Source organism: Hyla sarda, chromosome 4 (assembly GCF_029499605.1).
Source record: "Hyla sarda isolate aHylSar1 chromosome 4, aHylSar1.hap1, whole genome shotgun sequence".
NCBI lineage: Eukaryota > Metazoa > Chordata > Amphibia > Anura > Hylidae > Hyla > Hyla sarda.
Window position 1 is genome coordinate 20,301,424 of NC_079192.1, and position 25,000 is coordinate 20,326,423.

The 25,000-nt window shown below is 45.1% G+C and overlaps 29 non-coding genes across 29 annotated transcripts; 18 read left to right on the plus strand and 11 right to left on the minus strand.

The window, feature by feature from the left end:
* Nucleotides 1–399: 399 nt before the first annotated feature.
* On the minus strand, nt 400–471 carry TRNAQ-CUG (transfer RNA glutamine (anticodon CUG)). The gene has a single exon. It is a non-coding gene; the product is annotated as a tRNA-Gln (tRNA).
* Nucleotides 472–994: 523 nt separating this feature from the next.
* On the plus strand, nt 995–1,076 carry TRNAL-AAG (transfer RNA leucine (anticodon AAG)). Its single transcript has one exon. It is a non-coding gene; the product is annotated as a tRNA-Leu (tRNA).
* Nucleotides 1,077–1,760: 684 nt separating this feature from the next.
* Nucleotides 1,761–1,832, minus strand: TRNAQ-CUG (transfer RNA glutamine (anticodon CUG)). Its single transcript has one exon. It is a non-coding gene; the product is annotated as a tRNA-Gln (tRNA).
* Nucleotides 1,833–2,329: 497 nt separating this feature from the next.
* On the plus strand, nt 2,330–2,411 carry TRNAL-AAG (transfer RNA leucine (anticodon AAG)). Its single transcript has one exon. It is a non-coding gene; the product is annotated as a tRNA-Leu (tRNA).
* Nucleotides 2,412–3,095: 684 nt separating this feature from the next.
* On the minus strand, nt 3,096–3,167 carry TRNAQ-CUG (transfer RNA glutamine (anticodon CUG)). Its single transcript has one exon. It is a non-coding gene; the product is annotated as a tRNA-Gln (tRNA).
* Nucleotides 3,168–3,322: 155 nt separating this feature from the next.
* TRNAL-UAG (transfer RNA leucine (anticodon UAG)) lies at nt 3,323–3,404 on the plus strand. Its single transcript has one exon. It is a non-coding gene; the product is annotated as a tRNA-Leu (tRNA).
* Nucleotides 3,405–3,690: 286 nt separating this feature from the next.
* Nucleotides 3,691–3,772, plus strand: TRNAL-AAG (transfer RNA leucine (anticodon AAG)). Its single transcript has one exon. It is a non-coding gene; the product is annotated as a tRNA-Leu (tRNA).
* Nucleotides 3,773–4,456: 684 nt separating this feature from the next.
* TRNAQ-CUG (transfer RNA glutamine (anticodon CUG)) lies at nt 4,457–4,528 on the minus strand. The gene has a single exon. It is a non-coding gene; the product is annotated as a tRNA-Gln (tRNA).
* Nucleotides 4,529–4,683: 155 nt separating this feature from the next.
* On the plus strand, nt 4,684–4,765 carry TRNAL-UAG (transfer RNA leucine (anticodon UAG)). The gene has a single exon. It is a non-coding gene; the product is annotated as a tRNA-Leu (tRNA).
* Nucleotides 4,766–5,060: 295 nt separating this feature from the next.
* TRNAL-AAG (transfer RNA leucine (anticodon AAG)) lies at nt 5,061–5,142 on the plus strand. Its single transcript has one exon. It is a non-coding gene; the product is annotated as a tRNA-Leu (tRNA).
* A 684-nt stretch (nt 5,143–5,826) lies between these two features.
* TRNAQ-CUG (transfer RNA glutamine (anticodon CUG)) lies at nt 5,827–5,898 on the minus strand. Its single transcript has one exon. It is a non-coding gene; the product is annotated as a tRNA-Gln (tRNA).
* A 155-nt stretch (nt 5,899–6,053) lies between these two features.
* TRNAL-UAG (transfer RNA leucine (anticodon UAG)) lies at nt 6,054–6,135 on the plus strand. Its single transcript has one exon. It is a non-coding gene; the product is annotated as a tRNA-Leu (tRNA).
* A 286-nt stretch (nt 6,136–6,421) lies between these two features.
* Nucleotides 6,422–6,503, plus strand: TRNAL-AAG (transfer RNA leucine (anticodon AAG)). Its single transcript has one exon. It is a non-coding gene; the product is annotated as a tRNA-Leu (tRNA).
* Nucleotides 6,504–7,187: 684 nt separating this feature from the next.
* TRNAQ-CUG (transfer RNA glutamine (anticodon CUG)) lies at nt 7,188–7,259 on the minus strand. Its single transcript has one exon. It is a non-coding gene; the product is annotated as a tRNA-Gln (tRNA).
* A 497-nt stretch (nt 7,260–7,756) lies between these two features.
* On the plus strand, nt 7,757–7,838 carry TRNAL-AAG (transfer RNA leucine (anticodon AAG)). Its single transcript has one exon. It is a non-coding gene; the product is annotated as a tRNA-Leu (tRNA).
* A 683-nt stretch (nt 7,839–8,521) lies between these two features.
* On the minus strand, nt 8,522–8,593 carry TRNAQ-CUG (transfer RNA glutamine (anticodon CUG)). Its single transcript has one exon. It is a non-coding gene; the product is annotated as a tRNA-Gln (tRNA).
* Nucleotides 8,594–9,089: 496 nt separating this feature from the next.
* Nucleotides 9,090–9,171, plus strand: TRNAL-AAG (transfer RNA leucine (anticodon AAG)). The gene has a single exon. It is a non-coding gene; the product is annotated as a tRNA-Leu (tRNA).
* A 911-nt stretch (nt 9,172–10,082) lies between these two features.
* On the plus strand, nt 10,083–10,164 carry TRNAL-UAG (transfer RNA leucine (anticodon UAG)). The gene has a single exon. It is a non-coding gene; the product is annotated as a tRNA-Leu (tRNA).
* A 4,426-nt stretch (nt 10,165–14,590) lies between these two features.
* On the minus strand, nt 14,591–14,662 carry TRNAQ-CUG (transfer RNA glutamine (anticodon CUG)). The gene has a single exon. It is a non-coding gene; the product is annotated as a tRNA-Gln (tRNA).
* Nucleotides 14,663–14,817: 155 nt separating this feature from the next.
* TRNAL-UAG (transfer RNA leucine (anticodon UAG)) lies at nt 14,818–14,899 on the plus strand. The gene has a single exon. It is a non-coding gene; the product is annotated as a tRNA-Leu (tRNA).
* A 3,902-nt stretch (nt 14,900–18,801) lies between these two features.
* Nucleotides 18,802–18,883, plus strand: TRNAL-AAG (transfer RNA leucine (anticodon AAG)). Its single transcript has one exon. It is a non-coding gene; the product is annotated as a tRNA-Leu (tRNA).
* Nucleotides 18,884–19,567: 684 nt separating this feature from the next.
* TRNAQ-CUG (transfer RNA glutamine (anticodon CUG)) lies at nt 19,568–19,639 on the minus strand. The gene has a single exon. It is a non-coding gene; the product is annotated as a tRNA-Gln (tRNA).
* A 155-nt stretch (nt 19,640–19,794) lies between these two features.
* TRNAL-UAG (transfer RNA leucine (anticodon UAG)) lies at nt 19,795–19,876 on the plus strand. The gene has a single exon. It is a non-coding gene; the product is annotated as a tRNA-Leu (tRNA).
* Nucleotides 19,877–20,162: 286 nt separating this feature from the next.
* Nucleotides 20,163–20,244, plus strand: TRNAL-AAG (transfer RNA leucine (anticodon AAG)). The gene has a single exon. It is a non-coding gene; the product is annotated as a tRNA-Leu (tRNA).
* Nucleotides 20,245–20,946: 702 nt separating this feature from the next.
* On the minus strand, nt 20,947–21,018 carry TRNAQ-CUG (transfer RNA glutamine (anticodon CUG)). The gene has a single exon. It is a non-coding gene; the product is annotated as a tRNA-Gln (tRNA).
* A 155-nt stretch (nt 21,019–21,173) lies between these two features.
* On the plus strand, nt 21,174–21,255 carry TRNAL-UAG (transfer RNA leucine (anticodon UAG)). Its single transcript has one exon. It is a non-coding gene; the product is annotated as a tRNA-Leu (tRNA).
* A 286-nt stretch (nt 21,256–21,541) lies between these two features.
* TRNAL-AAG (transfer RNA leucine (anticodon AAG)) lies at nt 21,542–21,623 on the plus strand. The gene has a single exon. It is a non-coding gene; the product is annotated as a tRNA-Leu (tRNA).
* A 684-nt stretch (nt 21,624–22,307) lies between these two features.
* Nucleotides 22,308–22,379, minus strand: TRNAQ-CUG (transfer RNA glutamine (anticodon CUG)). Its single transcript has one exon. It is a non-coding gene; the product is annotated as a tRNA-Gln (tRNA).
* A 155-nt stretch (nt 22,380–22,534) lies between these two features.
* TRNAL-UAG (transfer RNA leucine (anticodon UAG)) lies at nt 22,535–22,616 on the plus strand. The gene has a single exon. It is a non-coding gene; the product is annotated as a tRNA-Leu (tRNA).
* Nucleotides 22,617–25,000: the final 2,384 nt, after the last annotated feature.

Here is a 25,000-nt window from a genome sequence, read left to right on the forward strand (position 1 = left end):
GCCTTAATCCTTCCCTCGATCTGAAACATAGGCACAGAGCAGCGTACACCATAATCTGCACCGAGCTGCAAAAGCCAGGGATATTCACAGAGGTTAACCAATCAGGAAATCCACTCTATACTAGCCAGAGCTGGCACTGTTTCTGGAAGAAAGAGGCAATTTAACTTTATTTTCTAATCCTGGATAACCCATATTTCTGGCATTATGGCTCCCGGGGGGATGTGAGTGCTCTGGGTTTCTTTGAGGCATGGTTTTTCATCCAAGTTCTCAACTAATTGCACCTTGGGGTGACAGAACACAATGGTATGGAAGCAGCATTTATGGATTTGAAAAGCTCACATCTGGAAGAAGGTTAAATAATTTTAATACAGTACTGAGTAATGAGAGGAAAGTAAAGAAAGGTCCCACCGAGATTTGAACTCGGATCACTGGATTCAGAGTCCAGAGTGCTAAGCATTACACCATGGAACCATTAAGTACCTTCACCTGCCACACTAAAACTTTAAATTCTTCCTCCAGATCTCCAGAAAACCGGGGTACGGTTACCAGATGGGGTGGCTATGATTATTTCGCCTCTTACTTAGGTCTGCGTCCTCAGGTAGGGTTGAAAAGCAGCAGTTGTGTGTGGTAGCGTGGCCGAGCAGTCTAAGGGGCTGGATTTAGGCTCCAGTCTCTTTGGAGGCGTGGGTTCGAATCCCACTCCTGCCATTAGGCACTTTTTGCTGTTTCCAGAGGGATAACGAGATTACACCTTTGATCCCTAGCGCTGAGCTAAAGCGATTAATTCTCCCTCCAGAACTATTAAACGCTGACCCTTTAAGGACATTACCATGGAGCAGCAGGCATACGTTGTTCCTCGTTAGTATAGTTGTGAGTATTCCTGCCTGTCATGCAGGTGACCAGGCTCCGAATTCCCGAAGGGGAAGCTATGCTTGTTTTGCCCTTTACTTAGGTCTGTGTCCCCAGGTAGGGTCAGAAAGCTGCAACACCATGTGGTAGCGTGGCCGAGCGGTCTAAGGCGCTGGATTAAGGCTCCAGTCTCTTCGGGGGCGTGGGTTCGAATCCCACCGTTGCCATTCAGTAGCTTTAGCTTTTACTTGCTCTTTCAGCTCACGTTACATGCCCAGAGTATCGATTGGTTGAGGCAGGTACCTGGCGCCAGCTAACTAATCAGCGCTTCCCCTTTCAATGCAGGAGAACCTCTCGTCCCTCTCTCAGTATGGGCGCTGTATTACCACCTGCTAAGATGTTGCGCGGACAATCTGGAATACAATCCTTGAGGAGGGATCCCCAGGGATCAGATGTACTCTGTGATGAATAGGGTGAACAGGAAGAACTACAAAACTGACCCTTGCTGTCTTGTCTTAATCCTTCCCTAAATCTGAAACATAAGCACAGAGCAGCGTACACCATAATCTGCACCGAGCTGCAAAAGCCAGGGATATTCACAGAGGTTAACCAATCAGGAACTCCACTCTATACTAGCCAGAGCTGGCACTGTTTCTGGAAGAAAGAGGCAATTTAACTTTATTTTCTAATCCTGAATAACACATATGTCTGGCATTATGGCTCCCGGGGGGATGTGAGTGCTCTGGGTTTCTTTGAGGCATGAGTTTTCATCCAAGTTCTCAACTAATTGCACCTCGGGGCGACAGAACACAAAGGTATGGAAGCAGCATTTATGGATTTGAAAAGCTCACATCTGGAAGAAGGTTAAATAATTTTAATACAGTACTGAGTAATGAGAGGAAAGTAAAGAAAGGTCCCACCGAGATTTGAACTCGGATCACTGGATTCAGAGTCCAGAGTGCTAACCATTACACCATGGAACCATTAAGTACCTTCACCTGCCACACTAAAACTTTTAATTCTTCCTCCAGATCTCCAGAAAACCGGGGTACGGTTCCCAGATGGGGTGGCTATGATTATTTCGCCCCTTACTTAGGTCTGCGTCCTCAGGTAGGGTTGAAAAGCAGCAGTTGTGTGCGCTGGATTTAGGCTCCAGTCTCTTTGGAGGCGTGGGTTCGAATCCCACTGCTGCCATTAGGCACTTTTTGCTGTTTCCAGAGGGATAACGAGATTACACCTTTGATCCCTAGCGCTGAGCTAAAGCGATTAATTCTCCCTCCAGAACTATTAAACGCTGACCCTTTAAGGACATTACCATGGAGCAGCAGGCATAGGTTGTTCCTCGTTAGTATAGTTGTGAGTATTCCTGCCTGTCATGCAGGTGACCAGGCTCTGAATTCCCGAAGGGGAAGCTATGCTTGTTTTGCCCTTTACTTAGGTCTGTGTCCCCAGGTAGGGTCGGAAAGCTGCAACACCATGTGGTAGCGTGGCCGAGCGGTCTAAGGCGCTGGATTAAGGCTCCAGTCTCTTCGGGGGCGTGGGTTCGAATCCCACCGTTGCCATTGAGTAGCTTTTGCTTTTACTTGCTCTTTCAGCTCACGTTACATGCCCAGAATATGGATTGGTTGAGGCAGGTACCTGGCGCCAGCTAACTAATCAGCGCTTCCCCTTTCAATGCAGGAGAACCTCTCGTCCCTCTCTCAGTATGGGCGCTGTATTACCACCTGCTAAGATGTTGCGCGGACAATCTGGAATACAATCCTTGAGGAGGGATCCCCAGGGATCAGATGTACTCTGTGATGAATAGGGTGAACAGGAAGAACTACAAAACTGACCCTTGCTGTCTTGCCTTAATCCTTCCCTAGATCTGAAACATAGGCACAGAGCAGCGTACACCATAATCTGCACCGAGCTGCAAAAGCCAGGGATATTCACAGAGGTTAACCAATCAGGAAATCCACTCTATACTAGCCAGAGCTGGCACTGTTTCTGGAAGAAAGAGGCAATTTAACTTTATTTTCTAATCCTGGATAACCCATATTTCTGGCATTATGGCTCCCGGGGGGATGTGAGTGCTCTGGGTTTCTTTGAGGCATGAGTTTTCATCCAAGTTCTCAACTAATTGCACCTTGGGGCGACAGAACACAAAGGTATGGAAGCAGCATTTCTGGATTTGAAAAGCTCACATCTGGAAGAAGGTTAAATAATTTTAATACAGTACTGAGTAATGAGAGGAAAGTAAAGAAAGGTCCCACCGAGATTTGAACTCGGATCACTGGATTCAGAGTCCAGAGTGCTAACCATTACACCATGGAACCATTAAGTACCTTCACCTGCCACACTAAAACTTTTAATTCTTCCTCCAGATCTCCAGAAAACCGGGGTACGGTTCCCAGATGGGGTGGCTATGATTATTTCGCCCCTTACTTAGGTCTGCGTCCTCAGGTAGGGTTGAAAAGCTGCAGTTGTGTGTGGTAGCGTGGCCGAGCGGTCTAAGGCGCTGGATTTAGGCTCCAGTCTCTTTGGAGGCGTGGGTTCGAATCCCACTGCTGCCATTAGGCACTTTTTGCTGTTTCCAGAGGGATAACGAGATTACACCTTTGATCCCTAGCGCTGAGCTAAAGCGATTAATTCTCCCTCCAGAACTATTAAACGCTGACCCTTTAAGGACATTACCATGGAGCAGCAGGCATAGGTTGTTCCTCGTTAGTATAGTTGTGAGTATTCCTGCCTGTCATGCAGGTGACCAGGCTCCGAATTCCCGAAGGGGAAGCTATGCTTGTTTTGCCCTTTACTTAGGTCTGTGTCCCCAGGTAGGGTCGGAAAGCTGCAACACCATGTGGTAGCGTGGCCGAGCGGTCTAAGGCGCTGGATTAAGGCTCCAGTCTCTTCGGGGGCGTGGGTTCGAATCCCACCGTTGCCATTGAGTAGCTTTTGCTTTTACTTGCTCTTTCAGCTCACGTTACATGCCCAGAATATGGATTGGTTGAGGCAGGTACCTGCCGCCAGCTAACTAATCAGCGCTTCCCCTTTCAATGCAGGAGAACCTCTCGTCCCTCTCTCAGTATGGGCGCTGTATTACCACCTGCTAAGATGTTGCGCGGACAATCTGGAATACAATCCTTGAGGAGGGATCCCCAGGGATCAGATGTACTCTGTGATGAATAGGGTGAACAGGAAGATCTACAAAACTGACCCTTGCTGTCTTGCCTTAATCCTTCCCTAGATCTGAAACATAGGCACAGAGCAGCGTACACCATAATCTGCACCGAGCTGCAAAAGCCAGGGATATTCACAGAGGTTAACCAATCAGGAAATCCACTCTATACTAGCCAGAGCTGGCACTGTTTCTGGAAGAAAGAGGCAATTTAACTTTATTTTCTAATCCTGGATAACCCATATTTCTGGCATTATGGCTCCCGGGGGGATGTGAGTGCTCTGGGTTTCTTTGAGGCATGAGTTTTCATCCAAGTTCTCAACTAATTGCACCTTGGGGCGACAGAACACAAAGGTATGGAAGCAGCATTTATGGATTTGAAAAGCTCACATCTGGAAGAAGGTTAAATAATTTTAATACAGTACTGAGTAATGAGAGGAAAGTAAAGAAAGGTCCCACCGAGATTTGAACTCGGATCACTGGATTCAGAGTCCAGAGTGCTAACCATTACACCATGGAACCATTAAGTACCTTCACCTGCCACACTAAAACTTTTAATTCTTCCTCCAGATCTCCAGAAAACCGGGGTACGGTTCCCAGATGGGGTGGCTATGATTATTTCGCCCCTTACTTAGGTCTGCGTCCTCAGGTAGGGTTGAAAAGCAGCAGTTGTGTGTGGTAGCGTGGCCGAGCGGTCTAAGGCGCTGGATTTAGGCTCCAGTCTCTTTGGAGGCGTGGGTTTGAATCCCACTGCTCCCACTGCTGCCATTAGGCACTTTTTGCTGTTTCCAGAGGGATAACGAGATTACACCTTTGATCCCTAGCGCTGAGCTAAAGCGATTAATTCTCCCTCCAGAACTATTAAACGCTGACCCTTTAAGGACATTACCATGGAGCAGCAGGCATAGGTTGTTCCTCGTTAGTATAGTTGTGAGTATTCCTGCCTGTCATGCAGGTGACCAGGCTCCGAATTCCCGAAGGGGAAGCTATGCTTGTTTTGCCCTTTACTTAGGTCTGTGTCCCCAGGTAGGGTCGGAAAGCTGCAACACCATGTGGTAGCGTGGCCGAGCGGTCTAAGGCGCTGGATTAAGGCTCCAGTCTCTTCGGGGGCGTGGGTTCGAATCCCACCGTTGCCATTGAGTAGCTTTTGCTTTTACTTGCTCTTTCAGCTCACGTTACATGCCCAGAATATGGATTGGTTGAGGCAGGTACCTGCCGCCAGCTAACTAATCAGCGCTTCCCCTTTCAATGCAGGAGAACCTCTCGTCCCTCTCTCAGTATGGGCGCTGTATTACCACCTGCTAAGATGTTGCGCGGACAATCTGGAATACAATCCTTGAGGAGGGATCCCCAGGGATCAGATGTACTCTGTGATGAATAGGGTGAACAGGAAGATCTACAAAACTGACCCTTGCTGTCTTGCCTTAATCCTTCCCTAGATCTGAAACATAGGCACAGAGCAGCGTACACCATAATCTGCACCGAGCTGCAAAAGCCAGGGATATTCACAGAGGTTAACCAATCAGGAAATCCACTCTATACTAGCCAGAGCTGGCACTGTTTCTGGAAGAAAGAGGCAATTTAACTTTATTTTCTAATCCTGGATAACCCATATTTCTGGCATTATGGCTCCCGGGGGGATGTGAGTGCTCTGGGTTTCTTTGAGGCATGAGTTTTCATCCAAGTTCTCAACTAATTGCACCTTGGGGTGACAGAACACAAAGGTATGGAAGCAGCATTTATGGATTTGAAAAGCTCACATCTGGAAGAAGGTTAAATAATTTTAATACAGTACTGAGTAATGAGAGGAAAGTAAAGAAAGGTCCCACCGAGATTTGAACTCGGATCACTGGATTCAGAGTCCAGAGTGCTAACCATTACACCATGGAACCATTAAGTACCTTCACCTGCCACACTAAAACTTTTAATTCTTCCTCCAGATCTCCAGAAAACCGGGGTACGGTTCCCAGATGGGGTGGCTATGATTATTTCGCCCCTTACTTAGGTCTGCGTCCTCAGGTAGGGTTGAAAAGCAGCAGTTGTGTGTGGTAGCGTGGCCGAGCGGTCTAAGGCGCTGGATTTAGGCTCCAGTCTCTTTGGAGGCGTGGGTTCGAATCCCACTGCTGCCATTAGGCACTTTTTGCTGTTTCCAGAGGGATAACGAGATTACACCTTTGATCCCTAGCGCTGAGCTAAAGCGATTAATTCTCCCTCCAGAACTATTAAACGCTGACCCTTTAAGGACATTACCATGGAGCAGCAGGCATAGGTTGTTCCTCGTTAGTATAGTTGTGAGTATTCCTGCCTGTCATGCAGGTGACCAGGCTCCGAATTCCCGAAGGGGAAGCTATGCTTGTTTTGCCCTTTACTTAGGTCTGTGTCCCCAGGTAGGGTCGGAAAGCTGCAACACCATGTGGTAGCGTGGCCGAGCGGTCTAAGGCGCTGGATTAAGGCTCCAGTCTCTTCGGGGGCGTGGGTTCGAATCCCACCGTTGCCATTGAGTAGCTTTTGCTTTTACTTGCTCTTTCAGCTCACGTTACATGCCCAGAATATGGATTGGTTGAGGCAGGTACCTGCCGCCAGCTAACTAATCAGCGCTTCCCCTTTCAATGCAGGAGAACCTCTCGTCCCTCTCTCAGTATGGGCGCTGTATTACCACCTGCTAAGATGTTGCGCGGACAATCTGGAATACAATCCTTGAGGAGGGATCCCCAGGGATCAGATGTACTCTGTGATGAATAGGGTGAACAGGAAGAACTACAAAACTGACCCTTGCTGTCTTGCCTTAATCCTTCCCTAGATCTGAAACATAGGCACAGAGCAGCGTACACCATAATCTGCACCGAGCTGCAAAAGCCAGGGATATTCACAGAGGTTAACCAATCAGGAAATCCACTCTATACTAGCCAGAGCTGGCACTGTTTCTGGAAGAAAGAGGCAATTTAACTTTATTTTCTAATCCTGGATAACCCATATTTCTGGCATTATGGCTCCCGGGGGGATGTGAGTGCTCTGGGTTTCTTTGAGGCATGAGTTTTCATCCAAGTTCTCAACTAATTGCACCTTGGGGCGACAGAACACAAAGGTATGGAAGCAGCATTTATGGATTTGAAAAGCTCACATCTGGAAGAAGGTTAAATAATTTTAATACAGTACTGAGTAATGAGAGGAAAGTAAAGAAAGGTCCCACCGAGATTTGAACTCGGATCACTGGATTCAGAGTCCAGAGTGCTAACCATTACACCATGGGACCATTAAGTACCTTCACCTGCCACACTAAAACTTTTAATTCTTCCTCCAGATCTCCAGAAAACCGGGGTACGGTTCCCAGATGGGGTGGCTATGATTATTTCGCCCCTTACTTAGGTCTGCGTCCTCAGGTAGGGTTGAAAAGCAGCAGTTGTGTGCGCTGGATTTAGGCTCCAGTCTCTTTGGAGGCGTGGGTTCGAATCCCACTGCTGCCATTAGGCACTTTTTGCTGTTTCCAGAGGGATAACGAGATTACACCTTTGATCCCTAGCGCTGAGCTAAAGCGATTAATTCTCCCTCCAGAACTATTAAACGCTGACCCTTTAAGGACATTACCATGGAGCAGCAGGCATAGGTTGTTCCTCGTTAGTATAGTTGTGAGTATTCCTGCCTGTCATGCAGGTGACCAGGCTCCGAATTCCCGAAGGGGAAGCTATGCTTGTTTTGCCCTTTACTTAGGTCTGTGTCCCCAGGTAGGGTCAGAAAGCTGCAACACCATGTGGTAGCGTGGCCGAGCGGTCTAAGGCGCTGGATTAAGGCTCCAGTCTCTTCGGGGGCGTGGGTTTGAATCCCACCGTTGCCATTGAGTAGCTTTTGCTTTTACTTGCTCTTTCAGCTCACGTTACATGCCCAGAATATGGATTGGTTGAGGCAGGTACCTGGCGCCAGCTAACTAATCAGCGCTTCCCCTTTCAATGCAGGAGAACCTCTCGTCCCTCTCTCAGTATGGGCGCTGTATTACCACCTGCTAAGATGTTGCCGGACAATCTGGAATACAATCCTTGAGGAGGGATCCCCAGGGATCAGATGTACTCTGTGATGAATAGGGTGAACAGGAAGAACTACAAAACTGACCCTTGCTGTCTTGCCTTAATCCTTCCCTAGATCTGAAACATAGGCACAGAGCAGCGTACACCATAATCTGCACCGAGCTGCAAAAGCCAGGGATATTCACAGAGGTTAACCAATCAGGAAATCCACTCTATACTAGCCAGAGCTGGCACTGTTTCTGGAAGAAAGAGGCAATTTAACTTTATTTTCTAATCCTGGATAACCCATATTTCTGGCATTATGGCTCCCGGGGGGATGTGAGTGCTCTGGGTTTCTTTGAGGCATGAGTTTTCATCCAAGTTCTCAACTAATTGCACCTTGGGGCGACAGAACACAAAGGTATGGAAGCAGCATTTATGGATTTGAAAAGCTCACATCTGGAAGAAGGTTAAATAATTTTAATACAGTACTGAGTAATGAGAGGAAAGTAAAGAAAGGTCCCACCGAGATTTGAACTCGGATCACTGGATTCAGAGTCCAGAGTGCTAACCATTACACCATGGAACCATTAAGTACCTTCACCTGCCACACTAAAACTTTTAATTCTTCCTCCAGATCTCCAGAAAACCGGGGTACGGTTCCCAGATGGGGTGGCTATGATTATTTTGCCCCTTACTTAGGTCTGCGTCCTCAGGTAGGGTTGAAAAGCAGCAGTTGTGTGCGTAAATTTAGGCTCCAGTCTCTTTGGAGGTGTGGGTTCGAGTCCCACCGCTGCCATTAGGTGCTTTTTGCTGTTTCCAGAGGGATAACGAGATTACACCTTTGATCCCTAGCGCTGAGCTAAAGCGATTAATTCTCCCTCCAGAACTATTAAACGCTGACCCTTTAAGGACATTACCATGGAGCAGCAGGCATACGTTGTTCCTCGTTAGTATAGTTGTGAGTATTCCTGCCTGTCATGCAGGTGACCAGGCTCTGAATTCCCGAAGGGGAAGCTATGCTTGTTTTGCCCTTTACTTAGGTCTGTGTCCCCAGGTAGGGTCGGAAAGCTGCAACACCATGTGGTAGCGTGGCCGAGCGGTCTAAGGCGCTGGATTAAGGCTCCAGTCTCTTCGGGGGCGTGGGTTCGAATCCCACCGTTGCCATTGAGTAGCTTTTGCTTTTACTTGCTCTTTCAGCTCATGTTACATGCCCAGAATATGGATTGGTTGAGGCAGGTACCTGGCGCCAGCTAACTAATCAGCGCTTCCCCTTTCAATGCAGGAGAACCTCTCGTCCCTCTCTCAGTATGGGCGCTGTATTACCACCTGCTAAGATGTTGCGAGGACAATCTGGAATACAATCCTTGAGGAGGGATCCCCAGGGATCAGATGTACTCTGTGATGAATAGGGTGAACAGGAAGAACTACAAAACTGACCCTTGCTGTCTTGCCTTAATCCTTCCCTAAATCTAAAACATAGGCACAGAGCAGCGTACACCATAATCTGCACCGAGCTGCAAAAGCCAGGGATATTCACAGAGGTTAACCAATCAGGAACTCCACTCTATACTAGCCAGAGCTGGCACTGTTTCTGGAAGAAAGAGGCAATTTAACTTTATTTTCTAATCCTGAATAACACATATGTCTGGCATTATGGCTCCCGGGGGGATGTGAGTGCTCTGGGTTTCTTTGAGGCATGAGTTTTCATCCAAGTTCTCAACTAATTGCACCTCGGGGCGACAGAACACAAAGGTATGGAAGCAGCATTTATGGATTTGAAAAGCTCACATCTGGAAGAAGGTTAAATAATTTTAATACAGTACTGAGTAATGAGAGGAAAGTAAAGAAAGGTCCCACCGAGATTTGAACTCGGATCACTGGATTCAGAGTCCACAGTGCGAACCATTACACCATGGAACCATTAAGCATCTTCACCTGCCAAACTAAAACTTTTAATTCTTCCTCCAGATCTCCAGAAAACCGGGGTACGGTTACCAGATGGGGTGGCTATGATTATTTCGCCCCTTACTTAGGTCTGCGTCCTCAGGTAGGGTTGAAAAGCAGCAGTTGTGTGTGGTAGCGTGGCCGAGCAGTCTAAGGCGCTGGATTTAGGCTCCAGTCTCTTTGGAGGCGTGGGTTCGAATCCCACTGCTGCCATTAGGCACATTTTGCTGTTTCCAGAGGGATAACGATTACACCTTTGATCCCTAGCGCTGAGCTAAATTTAATTCTCCCTTCAGAACTATTAAACGCTGACTGGGGGGAGGATAATAAAGCAAAGAAAGCAGACAGTGGGATGGATAGGTTAGAGAGGGGTCAGGACATAATGGCGGGTGGAGAGGAGTCCTGTGGGGGGAGGTTAAGAACAGTGGATAAGGAGATTCATGCGTTACAAACCAGCTGTAAAAATAAATGTAGCCCGAAAAATTGTAATCCCAATAATTCAAAAAATTCCATTAGCCCCAATAACTCAATAACTACAATAAGCCCCATTAACTCAAAAAATACCGTTAGCCCCAATAACTTAAATAACAACGTTAGACGCAATAACTCAAAAAATCCCATTAGCCCCAATAACTTAAATAATAACGTTAGACCCAATAACTCAAAAAATCCCATTAGCCCCAATAACTTAAATAGTACAATTAGCCCTTATAACTCAAAAAATGACATTAACCCCAATAACTCTGAAAATCCCATTAGTGATACTATATGTGTAAAACTTAATGGAAATGTAAAGTGTATGTTCACAAATGCCAGAAGCCTAGCAAATAAAATGGGGGAGCTTGAGGCCTTGATACTGGAGGAACATATTGATATAGTTGGGGTCACTGAGACATGGCTGGACTCCTCGCATGACTGGGCTGTTAATCTGCAGGGGTTTACATTGTTTCGCAAGGATAGAATGAACAGAAAAGGTGGTGGAGTCTGTCTGTATGTAAGAAGTGGTATGAAAGTCAATGTGAACGATGCCATAGTGTGTGATGATTCTGAGGAGGTGGAATCACTGTGGGTAGAATTACAAAAGGAGGGAAATACTGAAAAAATAATATTTGGTGTAATTTACAGACCCCCTAATATCACTGAAGAGATAGAAGGTCGGCTGTATAAACAAATAGAGAGGGCCGCCCGGGCAGGTACAGTGGTAATAATGGGAGATTTTAACTATCCAGATATAGATTGGGGCCGGGGGTTGGCTAAAACTACAAAGGGGAGAAAATTCCTAAATTTATTGCAGGATAATTTTATGGGCCAGTTTGTGGAGGACCCAACAAGAAGTGATGCCTTGTTGGATCTGATCATTTCCAACAACGCAGAGCTGGTTGGTAATGTAACTGTGCGGGAAAACCTTGGGAATAGCGACCACAATATAGTTACTTTTGACTTAAAATGTAGAAAACAAAGACAGACGGGGAAAGCAAAAACATATAACTTTAAAAAGGCAAACTTCCCTGGGTTGAGGGCTGCACTACAGGACATAGACTGGGGGGAGGTGTTCTCAAATGCTGATGCAGAAGGTAAATGGGACATCTTTAAATCGACTCTAAATAACTATACAGCTAAATATATACCAAAGGGGAACAAATATAAACGATTAAAACTAAATCCTACATGGCTGACAAATGAGGTTAAAAGAGCAATAAACAACAAAAAAATAGCCTTCAAAAAATACAAATCTGATGGGTCAGCTATATCATTTAAACAGTACAAGGAGCTTAATAAAATCTGTAAAAATGTAATAAAAACAGCAAAAATTCAAAATGAGAGACAGGTGGCCGAAGAAAGCAAAACTAATCCAAAATATTTTTTTAGATATATAAATACAAAAAAACCAAGGGCAGAGCATGTAGGACCCCTTAATAATGATAATGGGGAGGTTGTCACGGGCGATCAAGAGAAGGCGGAGCTACTGAATGGGTTCTTTAGTTCTGTATATACTATGGAAGAAGGAGCTGACATTGGCCAGGTCAGTGCTGGTAACACATCATATAATGTACTGAACTGGCTTAATGTAGAGATGGTACAAGGTAAGTTAAGTGATATAAATGTAAGCAAATCTCCAGGACCGGATGGACTACACCCAAGAGTTCTTAGAGAGGTAAGTTCAGTAATATCTGTACCCTTGTTCATGATATTTAGAGATTCTCTGGTGTCTGGTATTGTGCCAAGGGACTGGCGCAAGGCTAATGTGGTACCAATCTTCAAGAAGGGCTCCAGGTCTTCGCCAGGCAATTATAGACCGGTAAGTCTAACGTGCATTGTGGGTAAATTGTTTGAAGGACTTATAAGGGATTACATACAGGAATACATAGGGGATAATAGTATTATAAGTGATAGCCAGCATGGGTTTACTGAGGATAGAAGTTGTCAAACCAATCTAATTTGCTTTTATGAAGAGGTGAGTAGAAGCCTTGACAGAGGAATGGCTGTGGATATAGTGTTTCTGGATTTTGCCAAAGCGTTTGATACTGTCCCTCACAGACATCTGACAGGTAAGTTAAGGTCATTGGGCTTGGAAACTTTAGTTTGTAACTGGATTGAACACTGGCTCATGGATCGTACCCAGAGAGTGGTGGTAAATGATTCGTACTCTGATTGGTCCCCGGTTATTAGTGGTGTACCCCAAGGTTCAGTACTGGGCCCGCTGCTGTTTAATTTATTTATCAATGATATAGAGGATGGTATTAACAGCTCTGTTTCTATCTTTGCAGATGACACCAAGCTTTGTAGCACGGTACAGTCTATAGAGGATGTGCATAAGTTACAAGATGACTTGGATAGACTAAGTGTCTGGGCATCCACTTGGCAAATGAGGTTCAATGTGGATAAATGTAAAGTTATGCATCTGGGTACTAATAACCTGCATGCGTCGTATGTCTTAGGGGGGATTAAACTGGCAGAGTCACTGGTAGAGAAGGATCTGGGTGTACTTGTAGATCACAGACTACAAAATAGCATGCAATGTCAGGCTGCTGCTTCCAAAGCCGGCAGGATATTGTCATGTATAAAAAGAGGCATGGACTCGAGGGGCAGGGACATAATACTCCCCCTTTATAAAGCACTGGTACGGCCTCACCTGGAATATGCTGTTCAGTTTTGGTCGCCTGTTCATAAAAGGGACACTGCGGAGTTGGAAAGGGTGCAGAGACGCGCGACTAAACTAATATGGGGCATGGAACATCTTAGCTATGAGGAGCGATTAAAGGAGTTACAATTGTTTAGTCTTGAGAAGAGACGTTTAAGGGGGGATATGATAAACGTATATAAGTATATAAATGGCCCATACAAAAAATATGGAGAAAAACTGTTCCAGGTTAAACCCCCCCAAAGGACGAGGGGGCACTCCCTCCGTCTGGAGAAGAAAAGGTTTAGTCTAAAGGGGCGGCACGCCTTCTTTACCGTGAGGACTGTGAATTTATGGAACGGTCTACCTCAGGAACGGGTCACAGCAGGAACAATTAACAGCTTTAAAGCAGGGTTAGATACAGTCCTGGAACAAAATAACATTAATGCTTATGCAGAATTATAAAACTACATCCCTTTCCCTTATCCCCTTACATCCTTCCCTTCAATCCCCTGGTTGGACTTGATGGACGTATGTCTTTTTTCAACCATACTAACTATGTAACTATGACCCTTTAAGGACATTACCATGGAGCAGCAGGCATAGGTTGTTCCTCGTTAGTATAGTTGTGAGTATTCCTGCCTGTCATGCAGGTAACCAGGCTCCGAATTCCCGAAGGGGAAGCTATGCTTGTTTTGCCCTTTACTTAGGTCTATGTCCCCAGGTAGGGTCGGAAAGCTGCAACACCATGTGGTAGCGTGGCCGAGCGGTCTAAGGCGCTGAATTAAGGCTCCAGTCTCTTCGGGGGTGTGGGTGCGAATCCAACCGTTGCCATTGAGTAGCTTTTGCTTTTACTTGCTCTTTCAGCTCACGTTACATGCCCAGAATATGGATTGGTTGAGGCAGGTACCTGGCGCCAGCTAACTAATCAGCGCTTCCCCTTTTAATGCAGGAGAACCTCTCGTCCCTCTCTCAGTATGGGCGCTGTATTACCACCTGCTAAGATGTTGCGCGGACAATCTGGAATACAATCCTTGAGGAGGGATCCCCAGGGATCAGATGTACTCTGTGATGAATAGGGTGAACAGGAAGAACTACAAAACTGACCCTTGCTGTCTTGCCTTTATCCTTCCCTAGATCTGAAACATAGGCACAGAGCAGCGTACACCATAATCTGCACCGAGCTGCAAAAGCCAGGGATATTCACAGAGGTTAACCAATCAGGAAATCCACTCTATACTAGCCAGAGCTGGCACTGTTTCTGGAAGAAAGAGGCAATTTAACTTTATTTTCTAATCCTGGATAACCCATATTTCTGGCATTATGGCTCCCGGGGGGATGTGAGTGCTCTGGGTTTCTTTGAGGCATGAGTTTTCATCCAAGTTCTCAACTAATTGCACCTTGGGGCGACAGAACACAAAGGTATGGAAGCAGCATTTATGGATTTGAAAAGCTCACATCTGGAAGAAGGTTAAATAATTTTAATACAGTACTGAGTAATGAGAGGAAAGTAAAGAAAGGTCCCACCGAGATTTGAACTCGGATCACTGGATTCAGAGTCCAGAGTGCTAACCATTACACCATGGAACCATTAAGTACCTTCACCTGCCACACTAAAACTTTTAATTCTTCCTCCAGATCTCCAGAAAACCGGGGTACGGTTCCCAGATGGGGTGGCTATGATTATTTCGCCCCTTACTTAGGTCTGCGTCCTCAGGTAGGGTTGAAAAGCAGCAGTTGTGTGTGGTAGCGTGGCCGAGCGGTGTAAGGCGCTGGATTTAGGCTCCAGTCTCTTTGGTGGCGTGGGTTTGAATCCCACCGCTGCCATTAGCCACTTTTTGCTGTTTCCAGAGGGATAACGATTACACCTTTGATCCCTAGCGCTGAGCTAAAGCGTTTAATTCTCCCTTCAGAACTATTAAACGCTGACTGGGGGGAGGATAATAAAGCAAAGAAAGCAGACAGTGGGATGGATAGGTTAGAGAGGGGTCAGGACATAATGGCGGGTCGAGAGGAGTCATGTGGGGGGAGGTTAAGAACAGTGGATAAGGAGATTCATGCGTTACAAACCAGCTGTAAAAATAAATGTAGCCCGAAAAATTGTAATCCCAGTAATTCAAAAAATTCCATTAGCCCCAATAACTCAATAACTACAATAAGCCCCATTAACTCAAAAAATACCGTTAGCCCCAATAACTTAAATAACAACGTTAGACGCAATAACGCAAAAAATCCCATTAGCCCCAATAACTTAAATAATAACGTTAGACCCAATAACTCAAAAAATCCCATTAGCCCCAATAACTTAAATAGTACAATTAGCCCTTATAACTCAAAAAATGACATTAACCCCAATAACTCTGAAAATCCCATTAGTGATACTATATGTGTAAAACTTCATGGAAATGTAAAGTGTATGTTCACAAATGCCAGAAGCCTAGCAAATAAAATGGGGGAGCTTGAGGCCTTGATACTGGAGGAACATATTGATATAGTTGGGGTCACTGAGACATGGCTGGACTCCTCGCATGACTGGGCTGTTAATCTGCAGGGGTTTACATTGTTTCGCAAGGATAGAATGAACAGAAAAGGTGGTGGAGTCTGTCTGTATGTAAGAAGTGGTATGAAAGTCAATGTGAACGATGCCATAGTGTGTGATGATTCTGAGGAGGTGGAATCACTGTGGGTAGAATTACAAAAGGAGGGAAATACTGAAAAAATAATATTTGGTGTAATTTACAGACCCCCTAATATCACTGAAGAGATAGAAGGTCGGCTGTATAAACAAATAGAGAGGGCCGCCCGGGCAGGTACAGTGGTAATAATGGGAGATTTTAACTATCCAGATATAGATTGGGGCCGGGGGTTGGCTAAAACTACAAAGGGGAGAAAATTCCTAAATTTATTGCAGGATAATTTTATGGGCCAGTTTGTGGAGGACCCAACAAGAAGTGATGCCTTGTTGGATCTGATCATTTCCAACAACGCAGAGCTGGTTGGTAATGTAACTGTGCGGGAAAACCTTGGGAATAGCGACCACAATATAGTTACTTTTGACTTAAAATGTAGAAAACAAAGACAGACGGGGGAAAGCAAAAACATATAACTTTAAAAAGGCAAACTTCCCTGGGTTGAGGGCTGCACTACAGGACATAGACTGGGGGGAGGTGTTCTCAAATGCTGATGCAGAAGGTAAATGGGACATCTTTAAATCGACTCTAAATAACTACACAGCTAAATATATACCAAAGGGGAACAAATATAAACGATTAAAACTAAATCCTACATGGCTGACAAATGAGGTTAAAAGAGCAATAAACAACAAAAAAATAGCCTTCAAAAAATACAAATCTGATGGGTCAGCTATATCATTTAAACAGTACAAGGAGCTTAATAAAATCTGTAAAAATGTAATAAAAACAGCAAAAATTCAAAATGAGAGACAGGTGGCCGAAGAAAGCAAAACTAATCCAAAATATTTTTTTAGATATATAAATACAAAAAAACCAAGGCAGAGCATGTAGGACCCCTTAATAATGATAATGGGGAGGTTGTCACGGGCGATCAAGAGAAGGCGGAGCTACTGAATGGGTTCTTTAGTTCTGTATATACTATGGAAGAAGGAGCTGACATTGGCCAGGTCAGTGCTGGTAACACATCATATAATGTACTGAACTGGCTTAATGTAGAGATGGTACAAGGTAAGTTAAGTGATATAAATGTAAGCAAATCTCCAGGACCGGATGGACTACACCCAAGAGTTCTTAGAGAGGTAAGTTCAGTAATATCTGTACCCTTGTTCATGATATTTAGAGATTCTCTGGTGTCTGGTATTGTGCCAAGGGACTGGCGCAAGGCTAATGTGGTACCAATCTTCAAGAAGGGCTCTAGGTCTTCGCCAGGCAATTATAGACCGGTAAGTCTAACGTGCATTGTGGGTAAATTGTTTGAAGGACTTATAAGGGATTACATACAGGAATACATAGGGGATAATAGTATTATAAGTGATAGCCAGCATGGGTTTACTGAGGATAGAAGTTGTCAAACCAATCTAATTTGCTTTTATGAAGAGGTGAGTAGAAGCCTTGACAGAGGAATGGCTGTGGATATAGTGTTTCTGGATTTTGCCAAAGCGTTTGATACTGTCCCTCACAGACATCTGACAGGTAAGTTAAGGTCATTGGGCTTGGAAACTTTAGTTTGTAACTGGATTGAACACTGGCTCATGGATCGTACCCAGAGATTGGTGGTAAATGATTCGTACTCTGATTGGTCCCCGGTTATTAGTGGTGTACCCCAAGGTTCAGTACTGGGCCCGCTGCTGTTTAATTTATTTATCAATGATATAGAGGATGGTATTAACAGCTCTGTTTCTATCTTTGCAGATGACACCAAGCTTTGTAGCACGGTACAGTCTATAGAGGATGTGCATAAGTTACAAGATGACTTGGATAGACTAAGTGTCTGGGCATCCACTTGGCAAATGAGGTTCAATGTGGATAAATGTAAAGTTATGCATCTGGGTACTAATAACCTGCATGCGTCGTATGTCTTAGGGGGGATTAAACTGGCAGAGTCACTGGTAGAGAAGGATCTGGGTGTACTTGTAGATCACAGACTACAAAATAGCATGCAATGTCAGGCTGCTGCTTCCAAAGCCGGCAGGATATTGTCATGTATAAAAAGAGGCATGGACTCGAGGGGCAGGGACATAATACTCCCCCTTTATAAAGCATTGGTACGGCCTCACCTGGAATATGCTGTTCAGTTTTGGTCGCCTGTTCATAAAAGGGACACTGCGGAGTTGGAAAGGGTGCAGAGACGCGCGACTAAACTAATATGGGGCATGGAACATCTTAGCTATGAGGAGCGATTAAAGGAGTTACAATTGTTTAGTCTTGAGAAGAGACGTTTAAGGGGAGATATGATAAACGTATATAAGTATATAAATGGCCCATACAAAAAATATGGAGAAAAACTGTTCCAGGTTAAACCCCCCCAAAGGACGAGGGGGCACTCCCTCCGTCTGGAGAAGAAAAGGTTTAGTCTAAAGGGGCGGCACGCCTTCTTTACCGTGAGGACTGTGAATTTATGGAATGGTCTACCTCAGGAACGGGTCACAGCAGGAACAATTAACAGCTTTAAAGCAGGGTTAGATACAGTCCTGGAACAAAATAACATTAATGCTTATGCAGAATTATAAAACTACATCCCTTTCCCTTATCCCCTTACATCCTTCCCTTCAATCCCCTGGTTGGACTTGATGGACGTATGTCTTTTTTCAACCATACTAACTATGTAACTATGTAACTATGACCCTTTAAGGACATTACCATGGAGCAGCAGGCATAGGTTGTTCCTCGTTAGTATAGTTGTGAGTATTCCTGCCTGGATTTAAGCTCCAGTCTCTTTGGAGGCGTGGGTTCGAATCCCACCGCTGCCATTAGGCACTTTTTGCTGTTTCCAGAGGTATAACGAGATTACACCTTTGATCCCTAGCGCTGAGCTAAAGCGATTAATTCTCCCTTCAGGACTATTAAACGCTGACCCTTTAAGGACATTACCATGGAGCAGCAGGCATAGGTTGTTCCTCGTTAGTATAGTTGTGAGTATTCCTGCCTGTCATGCAGGTAACCAGGCTCCGAATTCCCGAAGGGGAAGCTATGCTTGTTTTGCCCTTTACTTAGGTCTATGTCCCCAGCTAGGGTCGGAAAGCTGCAACACCATGTGGTAGCGTGGCCGAGCGGTCTAAGGCGCTGGATTAAGGCTCCAGTCTCTTCGGGGGCGTGGGTTCGAATCCCACCGTTGCCATTGAGTAGCTTTTGCTTTTACTTGCTCTTTCAGCTCACGTTACATGCCCAGAATATCGATTGGTTGAGGCAGGTACCTGGCGCCAGCTAACTAATCAGCGCTTCCCCTTTCAATGCAGGAGAACCTCTCGTCCCTCTCTCAGTATGGGCGCTGTATTACCACCTGCTAAGATGTTGCGCGGACAATCTGGAATACAATCCTTGAGGAGGGATCCCCAGGGATCAGATGTACTCTGTGATGAATAGGGTGAACAGGAAGAACTACAAAACTGACCCTTGCTGTCTTGCCTTAATCCTTCCCTAGATCTGAAACATAGGCACAGAGCAGCGTACACCATAATCTGCACCGAGCTGCAAAAGCCAGGGATATTCACAGAGGTTAACCAATCAGGAAATCCACTCTATACTAGCCAGAGCTGGCACTGTTTCTGGAAGAAAGAGGCAATTTAACTTTATTTTCTAATCCTGGATAACCCATATTTCTGGCATTATGGCTCCCGGGGGGATGTGAGTGCTCTGGGTTTCTTTGAGGCATGAGTTTTCATCCAAGTTCTCAACTAATTGCACCTTGGGGCGACAGAACACAAAGGTATGGAAGCAGCATTTATGGATTTGAAAAGCTCACATCTGGAAGAAGGTTAAATAATTTTAATACAGTACTGAGTAATGAGAGGAAAGTAAAGAAAGGTCCCACCGAGATTTGAACTCGGATCACTGGATTCAGAGTCCAGAGTGCTAACCATTACACCATGGAACCATTAAGTACCTTCACCTGCCACACTAAAACTTTTAATTCTTCCTCCAGATCTCCAGAAAACCGGGGTACGGATCCCAGATGGGGTGGCTATGATTATTTCGCCCCTTACTTAGGTCTGCGTCCTCAGGTAGGGTTGAAAAGCAGCAGTTGTGTGTGGTAGCGTGGCCGAGCGGTCTAAGGCGCTGGATTTAGGCTCCAGACCCTTTGGAGGCGTGGGTTTGAATCCCACCGCTGCCATTAGGCACTTTTTGCTGTTTCCAGAGGGATAACGAGATTACACCTTTGATCCCTAGCGCTGAGCTAAAGCGATTAATTCTCCCTCCAGAACTATTAAACGCTGACCCTTTAAGGACATTACCATGGAGCAGCAGGCATACGTTGTTCCTCGTTAGTATAGTTGTGAGTATTCCTGCCTGTCATGCAGGTGACCAGGCTCCGAATTCCCGAAGGGGAAGCTATGCTTGTTTTGCCCTTTACTTAGGTCTGTGTCCCCAGGTAGGGTCGGAAAGCTGCAACACCATGTGGTAGCGTGGCCAAGCGGTCTAAGGCGCTGGATTAAGGCTCCAGTCTCTTCGGGGGCGTGGGTTCGAATCCCACCGTTGCCATTGAGTAGCTTTTGCTTTTACTTGCTCTTTCAGCTCACGTTACATGCCCAGAATATGGATTGGTTGAGGCAGGTACCTGGCGCAAGCTAACTAATCAGCGCTTCCCCTTTTAATGCAGGAGAACCTCTCGTCCCTCTCTCAGTATGGGCGCTGTATTACCACCTGCTAAGATGTTGCGCGGACAATCTGGAATACAATCCTTGAGGAGGGATCCCCAGGGATCAGATGTACTCTGTGATTAATAGGGTGAACAGGAAGAACTACAAAACTGACCCTTGCTGTCTTGCCTTAATCCTTTCCTAGATCTGAAACATAGGCACAGAGCAGTGTACACCATAATCTGCACCGAGCTGCAAAAGCTGCAAAAGCTGCAAAAGCCAGGGATATTCACAGAGGTTAACCAATCAGGAAATCCACTCTATACTAGCCAGAGCTGGCACTGTTTCTGGAAGAAAGAGGCAATTTAACTTTATTTTCTAATCCTGGATAACCCATATTTCTGGCATTATGGCTCCCGGGAGGATGTGAGTGCTCTGGGTTTCTTTGAGGCATGAGTTTTCATCCAAGTTCTCAACTAATTGCACCTTGGGGCGACAGAACACAATGGTATGGAAGCAGCATTTATGGATTTGAAAAGCTCACATCTGGAAGAAGGTTAAATAATTTTAATACAGTACTGAGTAATGGGAGGAAAGTAAAGAAAGGTCCCACCGAGATTTGAACTCGGATCACTGGATTCAGAGTCCAGAGTGCTAACCATTACACCATGGAACCATTAAGTACCTTCACCTGCCACACTAAAACTTTTAATTCTTCCTCCAGATCTCCAGAAAACCGGGGTACGGTTCCCAGATGGGGTGGCTATGATTATTTCGCCCCTTACTTAGGTCTGCGTCCTCAGGTAGGGTTGAAAAGCAGCAGTTGTGTGTGGTAGCGTGGCCGAGCGGTCTAAGGCGCTGGATTTAGGCTCCAGTCTCCTTGGAGGCGTGGGTTCGAATCCCACCGCTGCCATTAGGCACTTTTTGCTGTTTCCAGAGGGATAACGAGATTACACCTTTGATCCCTAGCGCTGAGCTAAAGCGATTAATTCTCCCTCCAGAACTATTAAACGCTGACCCTTTAAGGACATTACCATGGAGCAGCAGGCATAGGTTGTTCCTCGTTAGTATAGTTGTGAGTATTCCTGCCTGTCATGCAGGTGACCAGGCTCCGAATTCCCGAAGGGGAAGCTATGCTTGTTTTGCCCTTTACTTAGGTCTGTGTCCCCAGGTAGGGTCGGAAAGCTGCCACACCATGTGGTAGCGTGGCCGAGCGGTCTAAGGCGCTGGATTAAGGCTCCAGTCTCTTCGGGGGCGTGGGTTCAAATCCCACCGTTGCCATTGAGTAGCTTTTGCTTTTACTTGCTCTTTCAGCTCACGTTACATGCCCAAAATATGGATTGGTTGAGGCAGGTACCTGGCGCCAGCTAACTAATCAGCGCTTCCCCTTTCAATGCAGGAGAACCTCTCGTCCCTCTCTCAGTATGGGCGCTGTATTACCACCTGCTAAGATGTTGCGCGGACAATCTGGAATACAATCCTTGAGGAGGGATCCCCAGGGATCAGATGTACTCTGTGATGAATAGGGTGAACAGGAAGAACTACAAAACTGACCCTTGCTGTCTTGCCTTAATCCTTCCCTAGATCTGAAACATAGGCACAGAGCAGCGTACACCATAATCTGCACCGAGCTGCAAAAGCCAGGGATATTCACAGAGGTTAACCAATCAGGAAATCCACTCTATACTAGCCAGAGCTGGCACTGTTTCTGGAAGAAAGAGGCAATTTAACTTTATTTTCTAATCCTGGATAACCCATATTTCTGGCATTATGGCTCCCGGGGGGATGTGAGTGCTCTGGGTTTCTTTGAGGCATGAGTTTTCATCCAAGTTCTCAACTAATTGCACCTTGGGGCGACAGAACACAAAGGTATGGAAGCAGCATTTATAGATTTGAAAAGCTCACATCTGGAAGAAGGTTAAATAATTTTAATACAGTACTGAGTAATGAGAGGAAAGTAAAGAAAGGTCCCACCAAGATTTGAACTCGGATCACTGGATTCAGAGTCCAGAGTGCTAACCATTACACCATGGAACCATTAAGTACCTTCACCTGCCACACTAAAACTTTTAATTCTTCCTCCAGATCTCCAGAAAACCGGGGTACGGTTCCTAGATGGGGTGGCTATGATTATTTCGCCCCTTACTTAGGTCTGCGTCCTCAGGTAGGGTTGAAAAGCAGCAGTTGTGTGTGGTAGCGTGGCCGAGCGGTCTAAGGCGCTGGATTTAGGCTCCAGTCTCTTTGGAGGCGTGGGTTTGAATCCCACCGCTGCCATTAGCCACTTTTTGCTGTTTCCAGAGGGATAACGATTACACCTTTGATCCCTAGCGCTGAGCTAAAGCGTTTAATTCTCCCTTCAGAACTATTAAACGCTGACTGGGGGGAGGATAATAAAGCAAAGAAAGCAGACAGTGGGATGGATAGGTTAGAGAGGGGTCAGGACATAATGGCGGGTCGAGAGGAGTCCTGTGGGGGGAGGTTAAGAACAGTGGATAAGGAGATTCATGCGTTACAAACCAGCTGTAAAAATAAATGTAGCCCGAAAAATTGTAATCCCAGTAATTCAAAAAATTCCATTAGCCCCAATAACTCAATAACTACAATAAGCCCCATTAACTCAAAAAATACCGTTAGCCCCAATAACTTAAATAACAACGTTAGACGCAATAACGCAAAAAATCCCATTAGCCCCAATAACTTAAATAATAACGTTAGACCCAATAACTCAAAAAATCCCATTAGCCCCAATAACTTAAATAGTACAATTAGCCCTTATAACTCAAAAAATGACATTAACCCCAATAACTCTGAAAATCCCATTAGTGATACTATATGTGTAAAACTTAATGGAAATGTAAAGTGTATGTTCACAAATGCCAGAAGCCTAGCAAATAAAATGGGGGAGCTTGAGGCCTTGATACTGGAGGAACATATTGATATGGTTGGGGTCACTGAGACATGGCTGGACTCCTCGCATGACTGGGCTGTTAATCTGCAGGGGTTTACATTGTTTCGCAAGGATAGAATGAACAGAAAAGGTGGTGGAGTCTGTCTGTATGTAAGAAGTGGTATGAAAGTCAATGTGAACGATGCCATAGTGTGTGATGATTCTGAGGAGGTGGAATCACTGTGGGTAGAATTACAAAAGGAGGGAAATACTGAAAAAATAATATTTGGTGTAATTTACAGACCCCCTAATATCACTGAAGAGATAGAAGGTCGGCTGTATAAACAAATAGAGAGGGCCGCCCGGGCAGGTACAGTGGTAATAATGGGAGATTTTAACTATCCAGATATAGATTGGGGCCGGGGGTTGGCTAAAACTACAAAGGGGAGAAAATTCCTAAATTTATTGCAGGATAATTTTATGGGCCAGTTTGTGGAGGACCCAACAAGAAGTGATGCCTTGTTGGATCTGATCATTTCCAACAACGCAGAGCTGGTTGGTAATGTAACTGTGCGGGAAAACCTTGGGAATAGCGACCACAATATAGTTACTTTTGACTTAAAATGTAGAAAACAAAGACAGACGGGGAAAGCAAAAACATATAACTTTAAAAAGGCAAACTTCCCTGGGTTGAGGGCTGCACTACAGGACATAGACTGGGGGGAGGTGTTCTCAAATGCTGATGCAGAAGGTAAATGGGACATCTTTAAATCGACTCTAAATAACTATACAGCTAAATATATACCAAAGGGGAACAAATATAAACGATTAAAACTAAATCCTACATGGCTGACAAATGAGGTTAAAAGAGCAATAAACAACAAAAAAATAGCCTTCAAAAAATACAAATCTGATGGGTCAGCTATATCATTTAAACAGTACAAGGAGCTTAATAAAATCTGTAAAAATGTAATAAAAACAGCAAAAATTCAAAATGAGAGACAGGTGGCCGAAGAAAGCAAAACTAATCCAAAATATTTTTTTAGATATATAAATACAAAAAAACCAAGGGCAGAGCATGTAGGACCCCTTAATAATGATAATGGGGAGGTTGTCACGGGCGATCAAGAGAAGGCGGAGCTACTGAATGGGTTCTTTAGTTCTGTATATACTATGGAAGAAGGAGCTGACATTGGCCAGGTCAGTGCTGGTAACACATCATATAATGTACTGAACTGGCTTAATGTAGAGATGGTACAAGGTAAGTTAAGTGATATAAATGTAAGCAAATCTCCAGGACCGGATGGACTACACCCAAGAGTTCTTAGAGAGGTAAGTTCAGTAATATCTGTACCCTTGTTCATGATATTTAGAGATTCTCTGGTGTCTGGTATTGTGCCAAGGGACTGGCGCAAGGCTAATGTGGTACCAATCTTCAAGAAGGGCTCCAGGTCTTCGCCAGGCAATTATAGACCGGTAAGTCTAACGTGCATTGTGGGTAAATTGTTTGAAGGACTTATAAGGGATTACATACAGGAATACATAGGGGATAATAGTATTATAAGTGATAGCCAGCATGGGTTTACTGAGGATAGAAGTTGTCAAACCAATCTAATTTGCTTTTATGAAGAGGTGAGTAGAAGCCTTGACAGAGGAATGGCTGTGGATATAGTGTTTCTGGATTTTGCCAAAGCGTTTGATACTGTCCCTCACAGACATCTGACAGGTAAGTTAAGGTCATTGGGCTTGGAAACTTTAGTTTGTAACTGGA